A 19,413-nucleotide genomic window follows, 5' to 3' on the forward strand; every position below is an offset into this window, starting at 1 on the left:
CGTACATCACACGCACACAAACGCAACAGATCTGATTCAGTAGGTTTGGGGTCCGTGTGCAAATCTGAGAACTTGCATTCTGACAGGATCCCAGGTGCTGTTGATGGGGCTGATGCAGACCACGCTCAGAGTCACTGCTCCAGGTGGCGTTTGTTTAGAGCACTCTCTCCTTAGGCACACTTTTTCTCTGTAATGACACTCCTGCATTACAGCCAGTACTTCCAACTCAGTTGCCTAAGGATGAACACATTATCATACCCCCCAAAACCTTTTCTTCCTCCTGCATCCATTTTCCCACGGGAACCACTCTAAACCTGTCAGTCCGACTAGAGGCACAGACGCATCTCTGACTTTGCTCTGCTCATCTCCACCTCTGACCAGGCACCCAGGTCTACCCACGTCTCCGGAGGAGCAGCTCATGTCTCTCCTCTGCCACGGAGCTCATGTTAGCTTTCCCTGAGCCCTCTGTTAGCTTTCGTACATGCATGCTAAGTCAAGTCGCTTCAGTCAGGTCCGAATCTTTACAACCACGAGGACCATAGCCCAACATGCTCCTCTGTCCATGGAATTTCTCCAGGCAAGAATGCTGGAGTGGGTTGCATGCTCTCCTCCAGGGGATCTTCCAGACCCAGGGATCGAACCTACATCTCTTAAGTCACCTGCATTGGCAGGCAGGTTCTTTATCACTAGTGCCACCTGGGAAGCCCCTGTTAGTTTTCACTTGGGCTCAATTCCAGCTGTTTTTCTGGGCTCCAGATATTTCCATCCTGCCAGTTCCTCTTCTCCAGGACACAGTGAGGGTGCACAGTGTCTGTGGCAAGGATAAGGAAAGACAGACTCCCAGGATGGAAGAGAGAATATTAATAGCAAATATTTTTCCAGAACATTCATTGAGTACTCTCTATGGGACACGTGTTGTTATCTTAATATTTACGTGATTTTACTTAATCCCCACAAAAACATAAGCTACAAAGTTATAAGTAGAAATCACATTGCTAGGAGTGGCAGACTTGGGACTGGAATCCAGATTTATTGGACTCCAAAGTCCACGCCATTTCCACGGCAGCATCCTACCTTTCTAGTTGCTCTAGACGAGAAGTTGAGAATCACTTGGGGGGCTTGTTAAAAACATATTGGTGCCCCCACCCCTGCCTCGAGTTTCTAAATCAGTAGATTTGGGGTAAGGTTGCAAATCTGAGAATTTGCATTTCTAACATGACCCCAGGTGATGCTGATGCTGCCGATGGGGACCATGCTTGGAGTCACTGCTCCAGGTGGCATTTGTTTAGAGCATTCTCTCCTTAGGTGCAGCACATGCAGTTCAGAATGCAGACGTCAAACTGGCTTCCAGTCCTAGAATTTCACCTGTGGGCCATCAGATTTAAACTCTCTAAGCTTCTGACACCTATTCTATAAAATAGAGGTGTTTGAGGACTGAAAAGCACATAAAAAGAGCTCTGAGCTCTGCAACAGGTGCAGAGAAAAATTCAGTAAAGACTATCTGTTTGTGCGTTTCTTGTACTGAATCATTAAGTCGTGTCCAACTCTTTGTGACCCTGTGGACTATAGTTAGCCAGGCTCCTCTTTCCATGGGATTTCCCAGGCAAGAATACTGGAGTGGGTTGTCATTTCCTTCTCCAAGGGATCTTCCTGACCCAGGGATCAAACCCATGTCTCCTGCATTGGCAGGTGGTTTCTTTATCACTGAGCCACCTGAGAATCCCCCTTGTTATTATCTTAAGTGAGCCCTTTTCATCTGTGTCTGCTGTTTTGCTGTCTCTCTCTCACTGTCTTAGATACTTGGAGCTCCCTGCTTCTCAACACTCAGTTTTACCTGAAATGGACCACTCAGAGGTTGGAGCCTGGATGAGGGAGCCTCCAGGCACATGAGCATTGTTTGGTAGGTAGATTTTTAAGTACTGATCTAACTTCTAGGATGATTTTAGAGCTATTCAGGCTTTCTATTTTTTTCTATAATCAGTCTTAATTTTGGCTTTTAAGATAATGATCCACTTTCCCCAAGTTTTCAAATTTCTTGGCATAAACAAATTCATGGTACGATGTTTATACTCTTTTAATCTTCACCCCTCAGTATTGTACCTCTTTCACTTGTAATATTTTTTGTACCTTCTCTCTTTCTTTGCTGGTCATTCTTGCTGAGTTTGGTCTACTTAATTAGTCCTAAAAAAAATTCTGATATTATACTTGCTTTCTATTGATTTCTATGATTTCTTTCATGTCTTCTTTCTCCTATCTTATGTTCTCCTCAGCTTCTAAGATTGGATGCTTAGATCTTTATCAGTGCTTTTCCACTTCTTCTGTAACCATTTAAAACTATAGCTGTCTATTAATATCACATGTCTCACTTTCATGCTGGTTGTTTTCCTATATGTCTTTCAATATTTTTGAGCTACTTAAGCAACTTAAATCTGTTGGTATTCAGAAGAGCCTCAGTTCACCTCAGCAGAGGGTTTCCTTTGGCTTTGGCCAGGTGCCCAGGGCGCTTTCCACTCTGTCAATTCCTCTGTTTCAGGTTTCCCAGGCCATGCAGGTGGTACAGATTTAAACCTCAGACCCACGCAAGGGCAGGGCTGTGGTGGTGAATGCTCAGGAGAGATCATTTTTCGCTTCCTCCCGGATTGAAAACCGAGACAGAAGCTCTCTGCTCATCTCTTTCAGAAGGTAGGTGGAATGGTTTTTATTCCAAGTTTTCACTAAGTGGCTAGCCCTCCAGGGGCCCTGAATTTGCGTGACTTTTTAGTTGTTGAGCTCTGCCATCTCCTATAACCCTGAAGCCTAAAATGCCATATTGATAGGTAGCCTCAGGGTGACTCAGTGCTAAGTGTTATGTGAAATAATCACTTACCTTTTATATTTGATTTTTTTGAAGTTTCCTCACTTTCTTGCTGGTTTGACTATACTTTCTAAAAGGAAAAAAAATGTGTATTCTTTACAAACTCTGTATGTGTGTTGCATTATTAAAAAAATAAAAAGACTTTTCAGGCTAGTCAACCATAATATCAGAAATTGCAGTAACCTTATCAGTTTCTTTAGTATATGACTATCTTTTATGGTCTCTATAGTAGTCATCAGTACCTGAATTTATTTATCTACGTGTTTATTTTTTGTGCCTCGTCTTCAAGTTAAATATGAGTAATTTGATGCCTGCTTTGTGCACTGGTCACTATGAACGGTTGTTGGAAATGTCAAGGTGGCCAAGTGGTCTAAGGCGCCAGATAGAAGCTCCGCTTCCTTGTCTAGAGCAGTCACCGGCATTGAGTGAGACTCAGTCAAAATTTGCTGATTGAGCTGCAAATAAATTATGTATTAAATCATGTATAAATATATATAAATTCAGTATTCATACAGTAGACTCTATCCTATGAAAACTTTTAAAATAATTATTTATAGTCAGCCATTAACATGAAACATATCTATGAGATGCTAAAGTAGAAAAGCAGATTTTGAAATAGTCATGTGTAATATGACCGCCCATTATAAAATACATGCGTGCTGGTGTGTGTTCATTTTATGTGTGTTTGATTAAAACTATCTGGAAGGATATATGGTAAAAGTCATTTATTTCTGGTTACTAGGGTTTTACAAAATTTCTGTTTCATCCTAATGTTTTATATTGAGCACATGTATTTATAATCAGACACATGGGGAAAAAAAAATCTTTTAAAGTTCTAGGGTATTTGTTTCCTAAGTTTTGAGGTGTGTATTATAGGTAAAGCTTCTTTATGTCTTTCTTCCTAAGGATTCAGCTTGATATTATGTATGCTTGTTTCTACTTTTCTTGGAAGCAAAAATAGGCCATTTTCAGGCTCAGTATCTTTTCTTTAACAACATTAGTATCTCTAAACTTACTACGCACTCAAGATTAGAGTGAGGCTCTGTCAGGGCTCAGCTCAAGTCTGTTCTAGATTTGAAACTTTATCAACTTTGTCTTGTTCCTTGTTTTGTGAGTAGAAAGGACACCATGCTATGTCCCCCTCTGACCTTGTGAGAGGCAAGTACACCATAGGGCCTTTTTCTCCTCTGCCACTATAGTGTTTGTGAGTATACATTGTGACTCTACTATATTACATGCTAGGGATCGCCTATCTTTGTTGGAAGAATAGCCCAGAAATATTCTAATGCACCCCCTGTCTTCTGAACTGCTTATGATTTACATCGATGATCAAGTTGGGAGCTGGGGGCACAGAGTGAGTAAGAATCAGCTTCTCCCATTCAAGCCCATAGATACGTTTAAAAACATAGTAATAATGTTGCATGTGTTATGTGTGAAATACTTTCAGAATTCAGAGAAGGCGCTTAGTTGGAAAAGCAAAAATGAAACAATAATCTCCCTACTGTTTATTTTTTCAGCCTTATCCACCACTCTTAGTAATTTTGCTCTAACCATTGTATCTCTTATGTTTTTTCCACAAACATCAGGCCATGTATTATGATCTTACTTATACCTGTACTCTCTACCTGGAATCTCCTTTTCCATCTTCCAGGCAAATACCTACTTACCCTTTACAGTTTGGATCAGGCATCAACTCCATTAGGAACTCTTCCTAGAAGCCCATCCCTAGGCAGGCAGATGCTATGCATTGGCTCATTCACTCAACTAGCATTTGTTGAGCATCTATAACTCACGAGCTAGTCTCTGTGCCAGATCTAGACAGGCAGTGGTGGAAAGATATGCAGCATACTGTGCTGGGAGTTCTTATATCCTACCGGGGATGGCGGGGGAATGGCTGATGAACAAAAACAAGCCCACAAATAAAAGAAAAGTGGTCTACGATCACTGGTTAAGAAAACAAGCCTGAGATTCTGAAAGAACCCCAGGCCTAGAGATAGAGAAGGGTATGGTCATGCACAGATCGAGAAAGCATATTTAGTAGATAATCTTTGAAGAAGTGATCTAAGAACCCAGCCACCTTCTATCTTGCAGTTCTTTCAGTTCTTCAGTTGGCTCCATCTGCCAGTGGGGAAAGGGAGAGTGGGGAAAAAGGCAGAGAGGAGATGTGATTGGGCCCAATCCTGAAAGGAACAGGTCTGTGTCAATTTTGCCCACATTCTATTGGCAAGAATTCAGCCCCAAGGTCACACCTAACTGCAAGGAAGGCTGGGGGATGTAGACTAGCTGTGTGCCCAGGAGAAACAGGACATGGGTTTGATGGATGACTCCTTTGCAAGTCTCTGCCACATTTGTCAAATACAAAAGGTGGTTCTCCTGGACCCTCTGGTAAGAAGTAAAGTCATTCTCTGGACATGTGGGTGGCTCCAAAGCAGCAATAACAAGTGACTAATGCTTCAGCTTTCTTCTCAGCAGCAGGCTAAGGACAGTGAGGCCACTTCCAAGAAATCAGCTCCTGTTTAACATATATTTCCTTGAGGAGATTTCAAATACTTAATTTGATATTTGATATTGTGCTTTTTTTTTTTTTTTTGGTATATGCCCACATGGTTCTATTGATACCAACAAGGAGTTGGGAGGATAAACTCTGAAGTATTGACAATCACTATAATTCTTCTTATAATAATATATAATTGCAGCAATGTCAATATTCTGAAGTATCGGGGCTTCTTTCTATCATGTTTTCCCATATCAACAGAAATAAATATATAAGTTTTTCATCAAGTAATTCTGGGGGACATATTTATTCTGCCTCATTATTTTAAAATTATTTTTAACTTAAGCTCTTTATATTTAAGAAGAACTGTAACTTCTATTTGTAATCAAAAGAGTCAATATAAGATTACAGGTGAAAAATGGAATACTCTGTGATGGTAATATTCCCTGGACTCATGATTTCTCAGTTGGAGATGAAATTTTTACTACTGATAATTTTTATTATTGATAATTTTTATTACTGATAATTTTGATCATCTGATGTTGAGATTCATGTCCACTTATGTAATGTAAACTCCTAGCAAGGTAGAAAATATACCATTCCTTCTGCTATAATCTTATCTTCTAGCTTCACCAGAAAATGAAAGCAATTAAATGGATGAGGAAAAGAATAAATAAAATCCATTTTGTTGTTAGAACGTGGCTATCTTGCCTCAAGTGTACGCTGAACCCTCTTCTAAATATTCATCTCTGTAAACTGTTTCTGGGTAGAACTCTTATTCTCACCTGTGTCGTGGGTGTTTACTGTGGTTTTTGACTGGGATGCAGTGATGAAGGAAGGCAGAAAAATGGCGAGCAGGAAAGGAAATATTGAAAGGCAATCAGTAATCCAGTATGTTTAACTTGACATTTAAGTCTAGACTTCAGAGAGGTAAATCTCTGAGAAAATTTAACAAATTCTCAAAGTTAGGATATTTTATCTTTGAAACTGGAACTCTTTCTCCATCATTAGATATAGTTAGGGCGTACTTAATGAAATATATGAATGCATATTAGTTATATGTAATTATAAGTGTAGAGAAATATTTAAAATATACAACAAAAAGGTAAGAATGATTTCATTTGGGTGATGGATTTTAGCTGATTTTGAACTCTGTTCTTTATATATTCAAAGAGTTGTTACAAAGAGTATTTCTTTTTGTATCACAGTAGAAAAGTAAATGTCATTAAAGAAGGAAAAAGAAAGGTATCTTCTTCCAGTCTACCTCATTTCTTCTTCTTCTTCTCATCCTGATTTCCTCTCTCTGTACCCGAAGAAGCAGAAGCACTCACACAACCCAGACCCCACTGTGTCCACCATGCCTGTCTGTAGTCCCTCTCTGAACCAACAAACTTTGTCCTTCCTTGAAACCCTTACTCCCACACGCTTCCTTTTGGAACTGGGACGCACATTCTAAAGTATATCAGTAGGATCTAAGTTACCTGATATTTCTCAAGTATAACTGGCCCATTAATAACTGAAAACTTTTTTTGTGAGTGTTCTAAATTCTAAAGACCTTTTCATGGAACTCTGGAAAGCTTCTCTGCAGGAGGTAGATATCTACCCTGGATCTGAAAGCAGTAGGACTTGGTGAAAGTGATGCATGTAGGTTGCTCCCTATGTTGTTTCTTGCATAACCAAACAGGCGATGATGTCATTATGGAGCTGTGAAAGAAGGCTGGCTTTAATCCGGAATGTTGGAAATGGAGTTCATAAGACCAGGTTTATACATAATGAAGTTGAAATGTCTCTAGGAATTCAAGAGAGCATTTCATGTAGGCAGATGGATGTATGAGCTGAAGTATCTAGCCTGGAGATTCAAATTGGTTGCTTCATTTGCAAGTGGGGATAACTGAAGTTATTAGCTGAAGTGATACCTGAAAAGAGAGCATTGAAGAACTGAGGGGAGCTGAGCACACAACCTGGAAAAACTCCGGCATCTAATGGCAGGTTATAGAAAACAAGCCTGCAAAGGAGACGGAGAAGAAGCATCCCAAGAAGTAGGAGAAAAGCCATCAGACTATTAGGTCCCAGAAGCCAAAATGAGGAAATGTGTAAAGGAGTACACTGTCTAGAGTTCAGAAGCTGCTGAAAGGTCGGATAAGATAAGAAATAAAAAGTATTCTCTGGCTCTAGAAACGAGTAGTCACTGGTAACCAGAGCAAAAGATGAAAAACACATATAATATTGGACCAGAATTCATATTAGAGTGGATTAGACAGTAAATGCTGCTGTTGCTGCTAAGCCGCTTCAGTCGTGTCTGGCAGTAAATGGGAGGTGAGAAAATGAGCTGATGAAAAGAGGTGACTTTTTCTAGTACTTTGGCTGTGAAAAGGAATGAAAAAGATAGGAAAGAGGTGACCAGAGATGGAGAATCCAGTAAGACACTTTGTTTGGTTTGGTTTAATTGTTTGCAATGTGAGAGACTCTAGATGGTGTCTGAAAAATTATTCAGTATTTGGAGATATCACTGGGGGTACTTTCAGTAAAATGCTAGGCTGCACTTTTTACAACTTTCTTGCAGTTTATAGTGCTATGATGGCAGAAGGTGGAGTTTTTGTTTTTGTTTTTTTAACCCAGTAAAGAGGCAACTAATTTCTGACTGGAGTGAATTGGCTGTTAATGTTAGAGGCCTGTTGAACACCAAACCAATGTGGTATGCAACCCCGACAGCTTATCCTGATATTTCTTTTCTAAATTGACAATAGGGTAGTATTTCAAGTGCTCTTTGGACTGGTTTTAATGTCTTATCGACTCCTCTATTAATTGATGAGTTAATTAGAATCCTCGTGTGTTTGTTTGATATGACCTTGAGAATCCTGTTGTTTACCATTTTGAAAATTATGCTTGAGCAGTTGTCAAGCCAATTGAAAGAGGAAAATTGAGAGAGCACCCCAAACACACTGGAAGAAATACACTCAGAATAACATAGGCGGCAGAGACACAGAAAGGAAAGAGTGTGCACCAAGAGGGTGAGAAAAGCCTGGTAGATATATGAACTTCTCAAACACAAAACCATACTATTTGGGATTTCAAATTTGAAGCATACAAACTTTGCATCACAGATTCCTTTAAGAAAGATTAGTTGTTACTTATTTTAACTGAATGAAGTAGAAAATACAGAGAATTTCACCCAGAAAGAAAATTTGAGTAAGGTAAGGGGCCTTCGGATACCTTTGTGAATGGGATTCCAAATGCAATAGATTTCTACCAAAGCTGTCTTTGTGATTCCAAATCAATAGTTTGTTTCTGAGCAGAGTACAGCAGCTTCATGGAGGTATCTCGCTCATTTTGGAGGCTCACCACTTACTAATGACTGCTCACCCAGCAGTAATGTAGGCTGCGTTCCACACAGCCCAGGGATGAAGTGGCCATTACGGAAATAGAGCAGATGTGGTTAAAGGCAGCGGCACACCATACCCAAATCTCCCAGAATAAACTCTCTTACATAACAGGCAAAAACTCCCAATCACTCCCTCAGATTCTCTTGGCAGAACAAGCTGATTTCCACCAAGAGGAAATATTCCATGATCTGAGATAAGGAGCGCCATTCACTAGTATTTTTGTCACTCCTACGTTAATTCTCTTCAGGAAGTTCCGTCAGAAAGGTCTTTTTTGAACCATTTCACTACACAGCGATTGTAGTTGTGGGAATCAAACTGGTCAGCAAATACAAAAAAATGATGCAACAGTAACTTTTCAGCTGACTTGTTTTCTCAACAAGGGTCTGTTTACCTTGTGATTGATTGGCTCCTCCTAAGAAGTCATTGTGAGACTCCTAATTTGGACAGTGTTTTATTCAGAGATACTCAACCTCTTGTTTTATTCAAGAGTTTCTCACCTCTTGTTGTTCATTTTGGACAAGGATCTGACTATTCACCCAGTTTGCCTGCTGATGTGTTCTTTCAAACAGAAAAGAAAAGTAGGACTTTTGGTTTCTTTCTTTCTTTTTTTTTGTTTGAAATAAGAATAACAGTGATAAAGACGCGAAGGCTCAGAAACACCTGGGGAGTTCTTGAGGTAGCCCAGGCAGGAAGCCTGCTTGTAGTCATGGCTGGTGACACAACACATTTGTGGAAACTGTACTATGTACAATTGATGGATTCCGCCTTGGCTAGTCCTGGAAGACAGGCTCTTCCTGACTCTAAATTTCTATGCATTGCAAAAGACTGGTGAGTCTAAAAATACAGTTACAGTGTCTATTTTTTTTTTTAAGTGTACTTTCCTCATTTTTTTTTTCTCTTTCTCTGTATACAATGCAGATTCCCTTACCATATTTTATCACTTGTTCTTATTATTGCCACAAACATAAGAAGGCCAAACTGTTAGATGTGCTACTGTATAGTAAGCACTAAGGAGAAAACTCCTGGTGAGCGCATTTGCTGCAGCCCAAACCACATACCCATCACCAGCACCTCAGAGCCCTGAGAGGGAGGAAGGGATGCCTTAGTGAGAAAGACTATTCCTCCAAGGGTGGGGAAACCACAGGCAGGAAATTGGGAGCCCAGACATTGTATTGGCTGCAGAAGAAGTGGCCCAACATCAACTCCTCATCTTCTGCCAGGAGGAGCTCCCGTCACCTTCTGTTGCTGGGACGAAGCAGAGGGGGCGGAGTGCACGGGGCGGGGAGGTGGAGGGGGGGGGTGCAAGGTGTAATTGCTCGGGGGCCATTTCCTCAGGTGCCAGAGCCCCCTGGGTAATCATAACCGTGGCCACCATTTATGAATACATCATGCATGCCCATCTCTGAGCTAAAAGCTTTCTGTACTCTTGGTTCAATGCTTATAACACCCCTTAGGATAAGGTAGGTCGAATTAACTTTTGTGAAAAGCACTTTTTGGTGATTTTTCTCTATAAAACACATTAGTCATTCATTTAAATATCTGATTTCATTAGAAACTGTATTAACACCTTTTCTCCCCCTTGGCATAAAAATACACTAAGAACCTGGCTTCAGAAACAAACAACTATGAGCACGTATTCCTGTTTCCTCTCACTGAATGAACGTGTACCTCAGTGATAACAGTTTGTAAATCAGTGAGACAGGAGGCTGAAGACAGATTCAGATGATCTTCCACTTGAAAGTGGTAAAAAGCTATGGGACTTCGTTCCTTTCTTCACCATAGCCTAACATATGTACAACTCTTTAAAATTAATTTTTACTGGAGCATAGTTGATTTACAACTATGTGTGTGTGTGTTTCTGCTATACAGCAGAGTGAATCAATATGAATACACATATCCATTCTTTTTTAGATTCTTTTCCAGTTTAGTTTATTACAGAGTACTGGGTAGAGTTCCCTGGGCTATACAGTCAGTCATTCTCTATTTTATATGCAGCAGTGTATATATGCTAATCTCAGTCTCTCAGTTTATCCCTCCCCCCACTTACCCTCTCAGTAACCACGAGTTTATTTTTTATATCTGTCACTCTATTTCTATTTTGTAAATAAGTTCATTGGTACCATTTTTTTAGATTCCACATATAAGCAATATCATACAATACTGGTCTTTCTCTATCTGACATCACTCAGTATGACAATCTCAAGGTCCATCTAGGTCATGCAAATGGCATTATTAAATTCTTTATATGGCTGAGTAATATTCCACTGTATAAATGTTCCACATCTTCTATATCCATTTCTCCATCAGTAGACATTTAGGCTGGCTTTATGTCCTAGCTATCATAAATAGTGCTGTGATGAACATTGGGGTACATGTATCTTTTTGAATTATGATTTTCTCCAGAGATATTCCCTGGAGGATATTCCCTGGATTGCAGGATTATATGGTAGTTCTATTTCTAGTTTTCAGTGAACCCCCGTACTATTCCCCATAGTGTCTGTACCAATTTATATTCTTACCAATAGTGCAAGAGGGTTCCCTTTCCTCCACAACCTCTCCATGTTTATTGTTTGTAGTTTGTTTGTTTGTTTTATGATGGCCCTTCTCACTGGTATGATGTAATACTTCATTGTAGTTTTGACTTGCATTTCTCTAATAAACAGTGATGTTGAGCATCTTTTCAGTGATTTTTTTTACAGATTAGGAGACAGCTTTAGAGAAGTGAAGAAGCTTGCCTCAGCCATGCTGCTGAAAGTTGAGAAGAGTCCAAATTCAAATCTCAGGACTCCATAACCTCCCCCTTCATCACTGCACTATATTAATCCCATAGAAAATTAGCAGTTATTTAGCCTTGTGTAGTCCAGCCTTTTATCAAAAGCACAAATCCCTCTGATAACACACTCAATATAGGGTCATCTGTGACTGTAACCTCCAATAAGGGAGCAGCATTGGGTATCCTGGTGTTTCTCAAACTGGACACCTGTGCCTGCAAAGTATGTACATTCAGAATAGCCATTTGTATTCAGGAAACAGTCAACCAGGGTCTGACATGCCTTCACTTCTGGACGGTTAAATATACTTAGAGGCCTGAAAGATGGAAGGCAGGAGGAGAAGGGGACAGAAGAGGAAGAGATGATTGGATGGCATCACTGACCCTGGACATGAGTATGAACAAACTCCAGGAGATAGTGAAGGACAGGAAAGCCTGGCATGCTGCCATTCAGGGAGTCACAAAGAGTCGACACAACTGAGTGACTGAACAGCAACAATAACAACAAAGGCTTGAAAGAGAAATTGTATTTTTAAGTAAGTGTAGTAGGGGATTAATTGCCACATCATCATTCCTTTTAAGGTAAAACATGAGACCTTAAAAATTAGCGCCAGAAACTGCAAATCTCATCTGCACCCCCAACTGCCACCCTGCCAGGGTTCAAATTCTCTCTTTCCTTAGAAGGATCTCAAAGCAAAAGTGTAAGAAGAACTAGGTTGGTGGACTACTGCGTCCTAGGCTCATATCCCATCACTACTACTGTTATCAGCCTAGTATGAGGCAACTTACTTAGCCTCTCTGAACTTCCATTTTTTCTTACCCATAAAATAAGAATGACAGTGCCAGCTTCTCAAAGCATTAAGGAGGGTTAGAAGAGTGACAAATGCAAAGTGTTCAGCACATTCTGCCATAAGTGGCCAATACAATTTCTACCCCCCACCCCCACACCCGCCACACTGTTCCCTAAAGCCCACCCTCTTAAGTGGCATCAGCTCTCCTGACATCAGGAGTGGCTGCTCCTTGGCGCTGATGTTTCTCGAACCCATACTTACCCCACCCTCACAAGACTCAGTTAATGAACTTTGCTAGAAAACAGCTAACGTGACTTCAAGCTCTTCTTCTGTTCACCTCTGTCCTCACCTGGAACTTTTCTGGAGAGCTGGCATTCCCCCTGCCTATGAGACCTGCACACAAGGGGCCTGTTAGCCTGTTTCTCTCTCACTGTCAGCAGAAATCCCAAATCAGAAGGCATCTTAGGTACCTGAGTAGGAACTCATGGACTTCTAAAGCTGTCAGGCGGTGGGACTTTTCCCATAAGAACTACTTTATCACCTAGCAGTAATTTTCCATTGTGGACAAATTAGAAGAAAGAGATAGCACCTGGATCCTAGAAATACCACTGTTATTTGGGGCTATCGCATCTTGTTCACTTTTTTTTTTCCCCTGATGGGACCTCCAGTTCCTGACTCAGGGCATGGGGATCCATTGGTCACTGTCAGGGGTGTGGAAAGAGGGTTTGCAAACAAGGGCCCATACCTCATCCTCCAGCGCCTCTAACAGAACTTGCACCCAGATTCTCTGAGCTCTTCTTACACTGACAGAAGTGACGGAAAGGGTCCAGGTGGACCTCAGGCTGTGCCTCTGTCTCACAGCTGATAGCTCATCTTTCTGAATCCCAGGGTACTGCTGGTTGGGGTGGCATTATGGGGTTGGTGAGTTAAAAAAAATAAAAAAAAGCAAAACAGATTTTACTATGATAATGGTTGTTAAAGGAAGGCGAAGGGCAACCACTCCTTGGGAGTCATTTGACAGCATTGTTACATGTGATACTTAGAGAAAGCATTTCCTTTTTCCTCAAGAAATGGCCAGATACGCAGCTGGTGCCTGGGTAAGTTTTCTCTGCCAGCACCTTTTTGATCTCATGAGGGAGACAGTGACATTGTAGGTTTCTGTTGCATCCATCAACCACCTAGTTCACACTTGATCTGACTCCTCCCCTGTATCCTTTTCCCTGGAGCACAGGGTCCGTATCCTCTGGACTCAGCTTCCCAGACTCGAAAGGAGGCACCTAGCTGAGCTGTCATGAGGTCATCCTAGTCTTCTACAGGCTCGGGTGACAGTGGATATTCCGCTCTCTCTGGGAGGGTGCAGCCAGAGAGAGAGAGAGCTGTGTGCCTGGGCGGGGGTGGGGGGGTGGGGGGTGGTCTGAGGAGTAGCTCAGCCTCACTCAGCATCAGAATTTTTAACTTCAGTCAGTTAAGCCAGTGTGCTCTCCCTCTGTCTCTTCAGCTGAGTTAGAAGCAAAGCAGACCATCACTATGCAAATCCAGGAACTGCAGACCTCATAAAACTCCTCTGTGGCAAGGCTGGTGATTCCTCCAGCGGGATGCTGGTTGGAAAACTCTATCCATGGTGAAAATCAAATGTCCTGGATGTAAACAGCTGGAGTTGATAGGCCTGTCAGATTTCTCTTATCATGTGGGTTTTTACTTCTCAACACATCATAAACCCAGTAGGCTGAAGACTTAAATAGCTCTCCATAAGTTCGTGAACCTTGGGAATCTGAGGAGAGGCTCTGCTGGGGACTAAGGCTGTTATGATGGGGTGTGTGCTCCCAGAGTACTCTTTTTTTTAATGTAAACATTTCATTTTATTTTGTTAACTATTTATTTGGCTGTGCCAGCTCTTATTTGTGGCATGTAGGATCTAGTTCCCTGACCAGGGATTCAAGCCAGGCCCCCTGCTTTGAGAGCATGGACTCTTAACCAGTGGACCACCAGGGAAGTTCCTCCACATTACTCTTCCCTGATTCAGGAGCTAAAGCTTCAGGACGACTCTGTCAAAGGGGTCGATGCCACAGTGCTCAGTCTATCTGTATTCATAAAGTGTCAAGGGAAGATGTGATATGCTAGGGTTCCTGGACTCTCCCTGGACTTGGGACTTGCACCCGTAGTCCTCCAAGCAAGAGGGCAGGCTAATCCTTCTCAGCTTTTCCCCGCAAGTCAGTCACTGGCCCCCTGAAATGGGCTCTTCTCTTGACTCTGTCTGCTCATCGTGTGTTAGTCACTCAGTTGTGTCTGACTCTTTGTGACCCCATGGACTAGAGCCCACCAGGCTTCTCTGTCCATGGAATTCTTCAGACAAGAATACTGGAGTGGGTTGTCATTTCCTTCTCCAAGCTATCTGTCCATTAACCATCTCTTATTTACACATCTGTTTATTAGATCCTGTTCTAGAAGTGATGCAAGGCTAAAGGAGAATTTGAGAGAAAATATTCATATCATAAGTCATTATATCCTCACCAGATGGAAGGAAAATAAAGAAACATTTAGGAGGGTTTTTTTTTTTTTTTTAATGAGTTGAAAGAATGTCCCTGTGTGGCTTGAATAGCAAGAAAAGGAAAATATTCCTCTTTCAGTAGGTACTTCCTCTACTTTAAGCTGGCAAGAAATATTTCAATAACAGGCTGTACAGAATGTTACTTCAAAGACCTGGAGTTGGCATGCTGGGTACTCTTGCCACAAATTGCATCCAAAAATGATTTAACTTCCCCAGTCAGTGATGTGTACAAATGGCACACACACCGCTAACCACACATGCACGCAACGTATGAATTCCCACATTCCTGATTTCTCATTCCAGCCAGAGAAGATTTTTTTTCAGAGCTAAAAAGACATGAATCAAGTTGTAAAAGGATATGTGTGGAAAATGCCAAAGGAAAAATGAAATTCAGATGCTTTGAAAGGTGAAATGCTCTGCTGAGATGCTCTGTGTCCTTTCCCATTCTCTCATCAGAGGTGACCAGGGCAATGGCCGTTACGTCCTGTAGACTTAGGGGGTATAGGGTGTGGGAGGAGGCAAGTCATTCATCGTTCTTTAAAATAGCTGTGGCATAGCTAGATATTTTGAAGGAAAGGTATTTCAAACTAGTTCTTATGGACATAACATCTATGCAGCATAAAGTATTTTTTCTGTATCATTGCTGCTCTGCTTTTAGCTGTGAGATTCTTGGAAAAGAAAAAAGCCATTCCCAGCACAGTGAATCCTCCATTAGCATGACCAGGCCTAGAAATAAGGGAAAAAATACATGTATTTTTTTCAGCCTAGTGCATTCATAGGCTCACAAAAACATTTACTTGGGACATGGAGAGGTTGGAAGGTAGTATTTTGAATGCCATTTTTTATCTTGATAAATCCCTGATGTGAATTCCTGTGCTCTGAGCCAGTTTCTCATCAACAGAATTAACACAGTCTCTGCTTTTCCTGTCACAGTACAATATTGATCACAATGCAGAGGAAACTCAGCTGCCTTCTCTGCAAACGGCTGCACATGGGACAGTGTAGATATACTGACAAGATAACTGCTAGCCTTAGGCGTATTCTGTCAGTGGTGATCTGGGATGTTTCATGTATGCCACTGCTTAAGAGTCCTTTTATTGGATGAAATTTAGAAGGTCTGTTAACCAGTGGAATATCAAAACCCTGCCCTAGACATTCATCAGAGGCATAATTTATGAATGCCCTGTATACTATAGAGTCTTTATACTTTTCTCTAAGTCTTCATTTGAGTGCTAAATGTTTGACTGGGGGCATGTATACACCATGTCAATTTTTATTTGAATGGAGCATTGTGATTACTCAAAGGAAAGACAGGTTTGAGTAGGGCCATAGAATAGGAATGTGATAAGTAACTAGATAAATACATTAACCATATAGGCACACAACAATACCCATTTTTTACAAGGAATGGCAGTGTCAGCAGGTATTAAGCCATGCCTTGTACACATGGCAATCTCTGCTTGACTGAGATTAAGTAAAGCAGACATCATGACTTAGATAAACATGGCAACACAGAACTGGAAAGAACTGACACCACACAAAAGACTCCTTCTCCCCTTTCCTGGTGTCCCCAGGATCACAACACTACCTAATATTGACAAGTCTCATTCAGGTCAATCAAATACTCTTGTAGTGTGATTTATGGGAGAAATATTGGGTTTGCATCATCTCTTCAAGTTTTTTCAAATTGCTTTTGGAACTACCTCTACCCATCATTATTCTTATGAATACTGAAGGAGTCCTAAAAGAACTACTATCCTTCCTCTTCTTCAAACAATCTATTGTTTATTCTATCTGGCCTGAGAGATCAAACCACACTCTGAAGTTTGAAAGTAGAAATGGTATTAATAGACAACTGAAAGGAACTGCCAACATTGGCCCAGTTGGCTCTTATTTTGGTTTAAAATAAGAGATTAATATTAACAATCAATATGTTTGAGTATTGTCATTTTGCCATTGAGCTTGAGCTTAAAGAAATTGCAAAGGTCCTTTGGGATCTTTCAAGAGTTACTTTTTCATATTGGTTTTGCAGACGAGAGTTCAACTTCAGTTAAGTGACTTGCTCAGGGAACTGAGGGCAACTTGAGGGGAATTTGTCTCATGTACAGACGCATTTCTTAATAGGGTCTTAACTGTGTTTCCACATCTGTCCTTTTCTGAAATCCGTTTACTATCTGATCTCTTTCACTATCATGATTGCTTTTACTATCTAGTGAATTCTGATCACGTGACTGGGTGTTGGAAGACAAGATGTCAAACGTATTTTCTCTGTAGAATGTGAATATACATACATATAAAATGTGTACAATACATACAAATGAGTAGAACTAAAAGTGCCTTACAGTATTACATAAGGTATTATAATCACTATGTCTTCCTTTGCAAGATGCCATGAAATGTAGGATGTATCACCAGGTAAATGACTTTTTAGGGAAAAAAAGAAATTCTATATTCAATGCACATATCATTAAGATGCATTTCATTGTAAAAAAAAAAAGTGAAAATATGAAGCATATATATGTTACAATAAGAAGTTACCATTATATCTCCCCTACTAAAATATACATTCTTTTAAGGCTATTCAATTTTGAAAACAGACAATCTATTATCTTCTCTGTAACTAACATTATTGCATTTCTGAAAAACAAACTTTGATATAGTAGGAATGAAATGTAAGAGGTGATGTCTCTTGTATTTAGAGCTCCACAGAAGCAGTGCATTCTCTGTCTCTAAAATTAGAAAAGAAAAATTTGTCTCATTACCTTTCAGCATGTGTTTGAAGAGAAATTATAATTTCTCTCAACTCAAAACTTCTATCGTTAAAATTAAGAACAAAGTAAAATGTTCCAATTGATATAACTAATCAATAATAAAGCTCTCATTGGTGCCTTGACTCCAAGAAATAAAGAAATGCACTTGAACAATGATCAAATGGAATGAGCTTGAAAGAAAGTAGTTGATAGTGGTTTAATCACTTTATCCTGATCCACTGACAGTGAAAAGTAAAAGTGTTACTCACTCAGTCGTGTCCAACTCTATGCAACCCCATGGACTGTAGCCCACCAGGCTCCTCTGTCTATTAAATTCTCCAGGCAATACTGGAGTGGGTACCCATTCTCTTCTCCAGGGGAGCTTCCTGACTCTGACCCATTATTTTTAATAATAACCAACAAGCTTTTTTACTTAACAACCCCTTAAGAACCTTAAGGTTTGCCTAGAGTGGACAGAAGTCATCATTGGCCACCAATGGTCAGTTCCCTTGAAACTATCAGAAATTGTATTAATATAAATTGCCTATAGTCTTTGTAAAATCACCTGAAATTTTGACAGAGAGAATCATCATCATCACCATAAAGAGAAAGAGCAGCAGTCATAATAGAAAGGTAAAAAGCTGCAGAATGTTTGTAACTAAAAAAAAAAACGCACAACCTAAAGTTGAGAGCTCTTGCTTTATTCAGCAGACTTTCTGAGGCCTTCAAACCCTGGATGCATCCTCTCAGATCACTTTGATGGACTGCTCTCAAAAGGTAAGGGAGGAGCCAGGATATATAGGAGTTTTTCCAACAAAGACCAGGTACTCAGATCATCAGAAGGTTATTTAAAGAAAACTAGATAACTAAGTTAGTGAATTTAGAGCTTCTCTTTGTATGGGAAGATGCAAGAGTCTAGACTCACTGAAATCATTCCTTTGATATGCACCTTGGCTACCTAGGGCCAGTATCCTGTTCCTCCCATCCTGAGTCCCCCCAGGGTTTGTCATTGTAGGTGGTTTCAAAGGCTAAATGATTGATAGTAGACAACCCATTTGTCTCCATGCTACTCCCCTCCAGGCTCAGCACTGGTAGCGGCTAAAGGCTTGCTGGGTTCAGCATTTTTTGTTGGCTGATACGGCAGGAAACATTTTTATCCACATGTTAGAGAAATTTGGAAATTAACTTGGAGAAGAATCCAGTTACCCCTCACCTGAAAACCCTGGGCTTGGTGGTGAAGTGAGCAGGCCTGCTTGCAAGCCTGGGAAGGGGATTGCACATGTGCTCCTTCTCCCTCTAGGGGCCCAGGCCAGCTGAAATGGTAGGTTCTCCACTCTTCTATTGAGATGTTAACTCTGATCTCAGAACTACAGACCTAGGGATGTGGCTTAATAATTGGCCATGCTTCCAAGTAGAAAATGAAAGAGTCATTTGCATCTGGTTTGGAGTTTAATAGCATGCTGAAAACATTTAGATCATGTTCCACTATTGAGGAAGATTTTGGGAGAGACAGGGAGAGAAATGAAAAGAGAAAGAAAGAAGACAGCTTTGCACCATCCTGATGCATATCTGGTCTGTAACTCTATGCCAGGGGCCCTCGCACCAGGGTGCTGAAAGGATGTTCTCATTACCTAATGCGGAAGACCCTGCCTTTGTCCTCAGCCACTGTGTCTGAAAGACCCAGGTGCAAGCCAGAGAACTGTCCTGGGAGCAAGAGTGGCTTGTGCAGTAGCAGAAGGCACTATGGAAATGGAGGTGACTTGGGACTGTCAACTCAAGTTACAGGGAGCAGTAACAAAAGTCAAATCACATGTTATTGCTTC

Source organism: Odocoileus virginianus, chromosome 14 (genome assembly GCF_023699985.2).
Source record: "Odocoileus virginianus isolate 20LAN1187 ecotype Illinois chromosome 14, Ovbor_1.2, whole genome shotgun sequence".
In the NCBI taxonomy this organism is placed as follows: domain Eukaryota; kingdom Metazoa; phylum Chordata; class Mammalia; order Artiodactyla; family Cervidae; genus Odocoileus; species Odocoileus virginianus.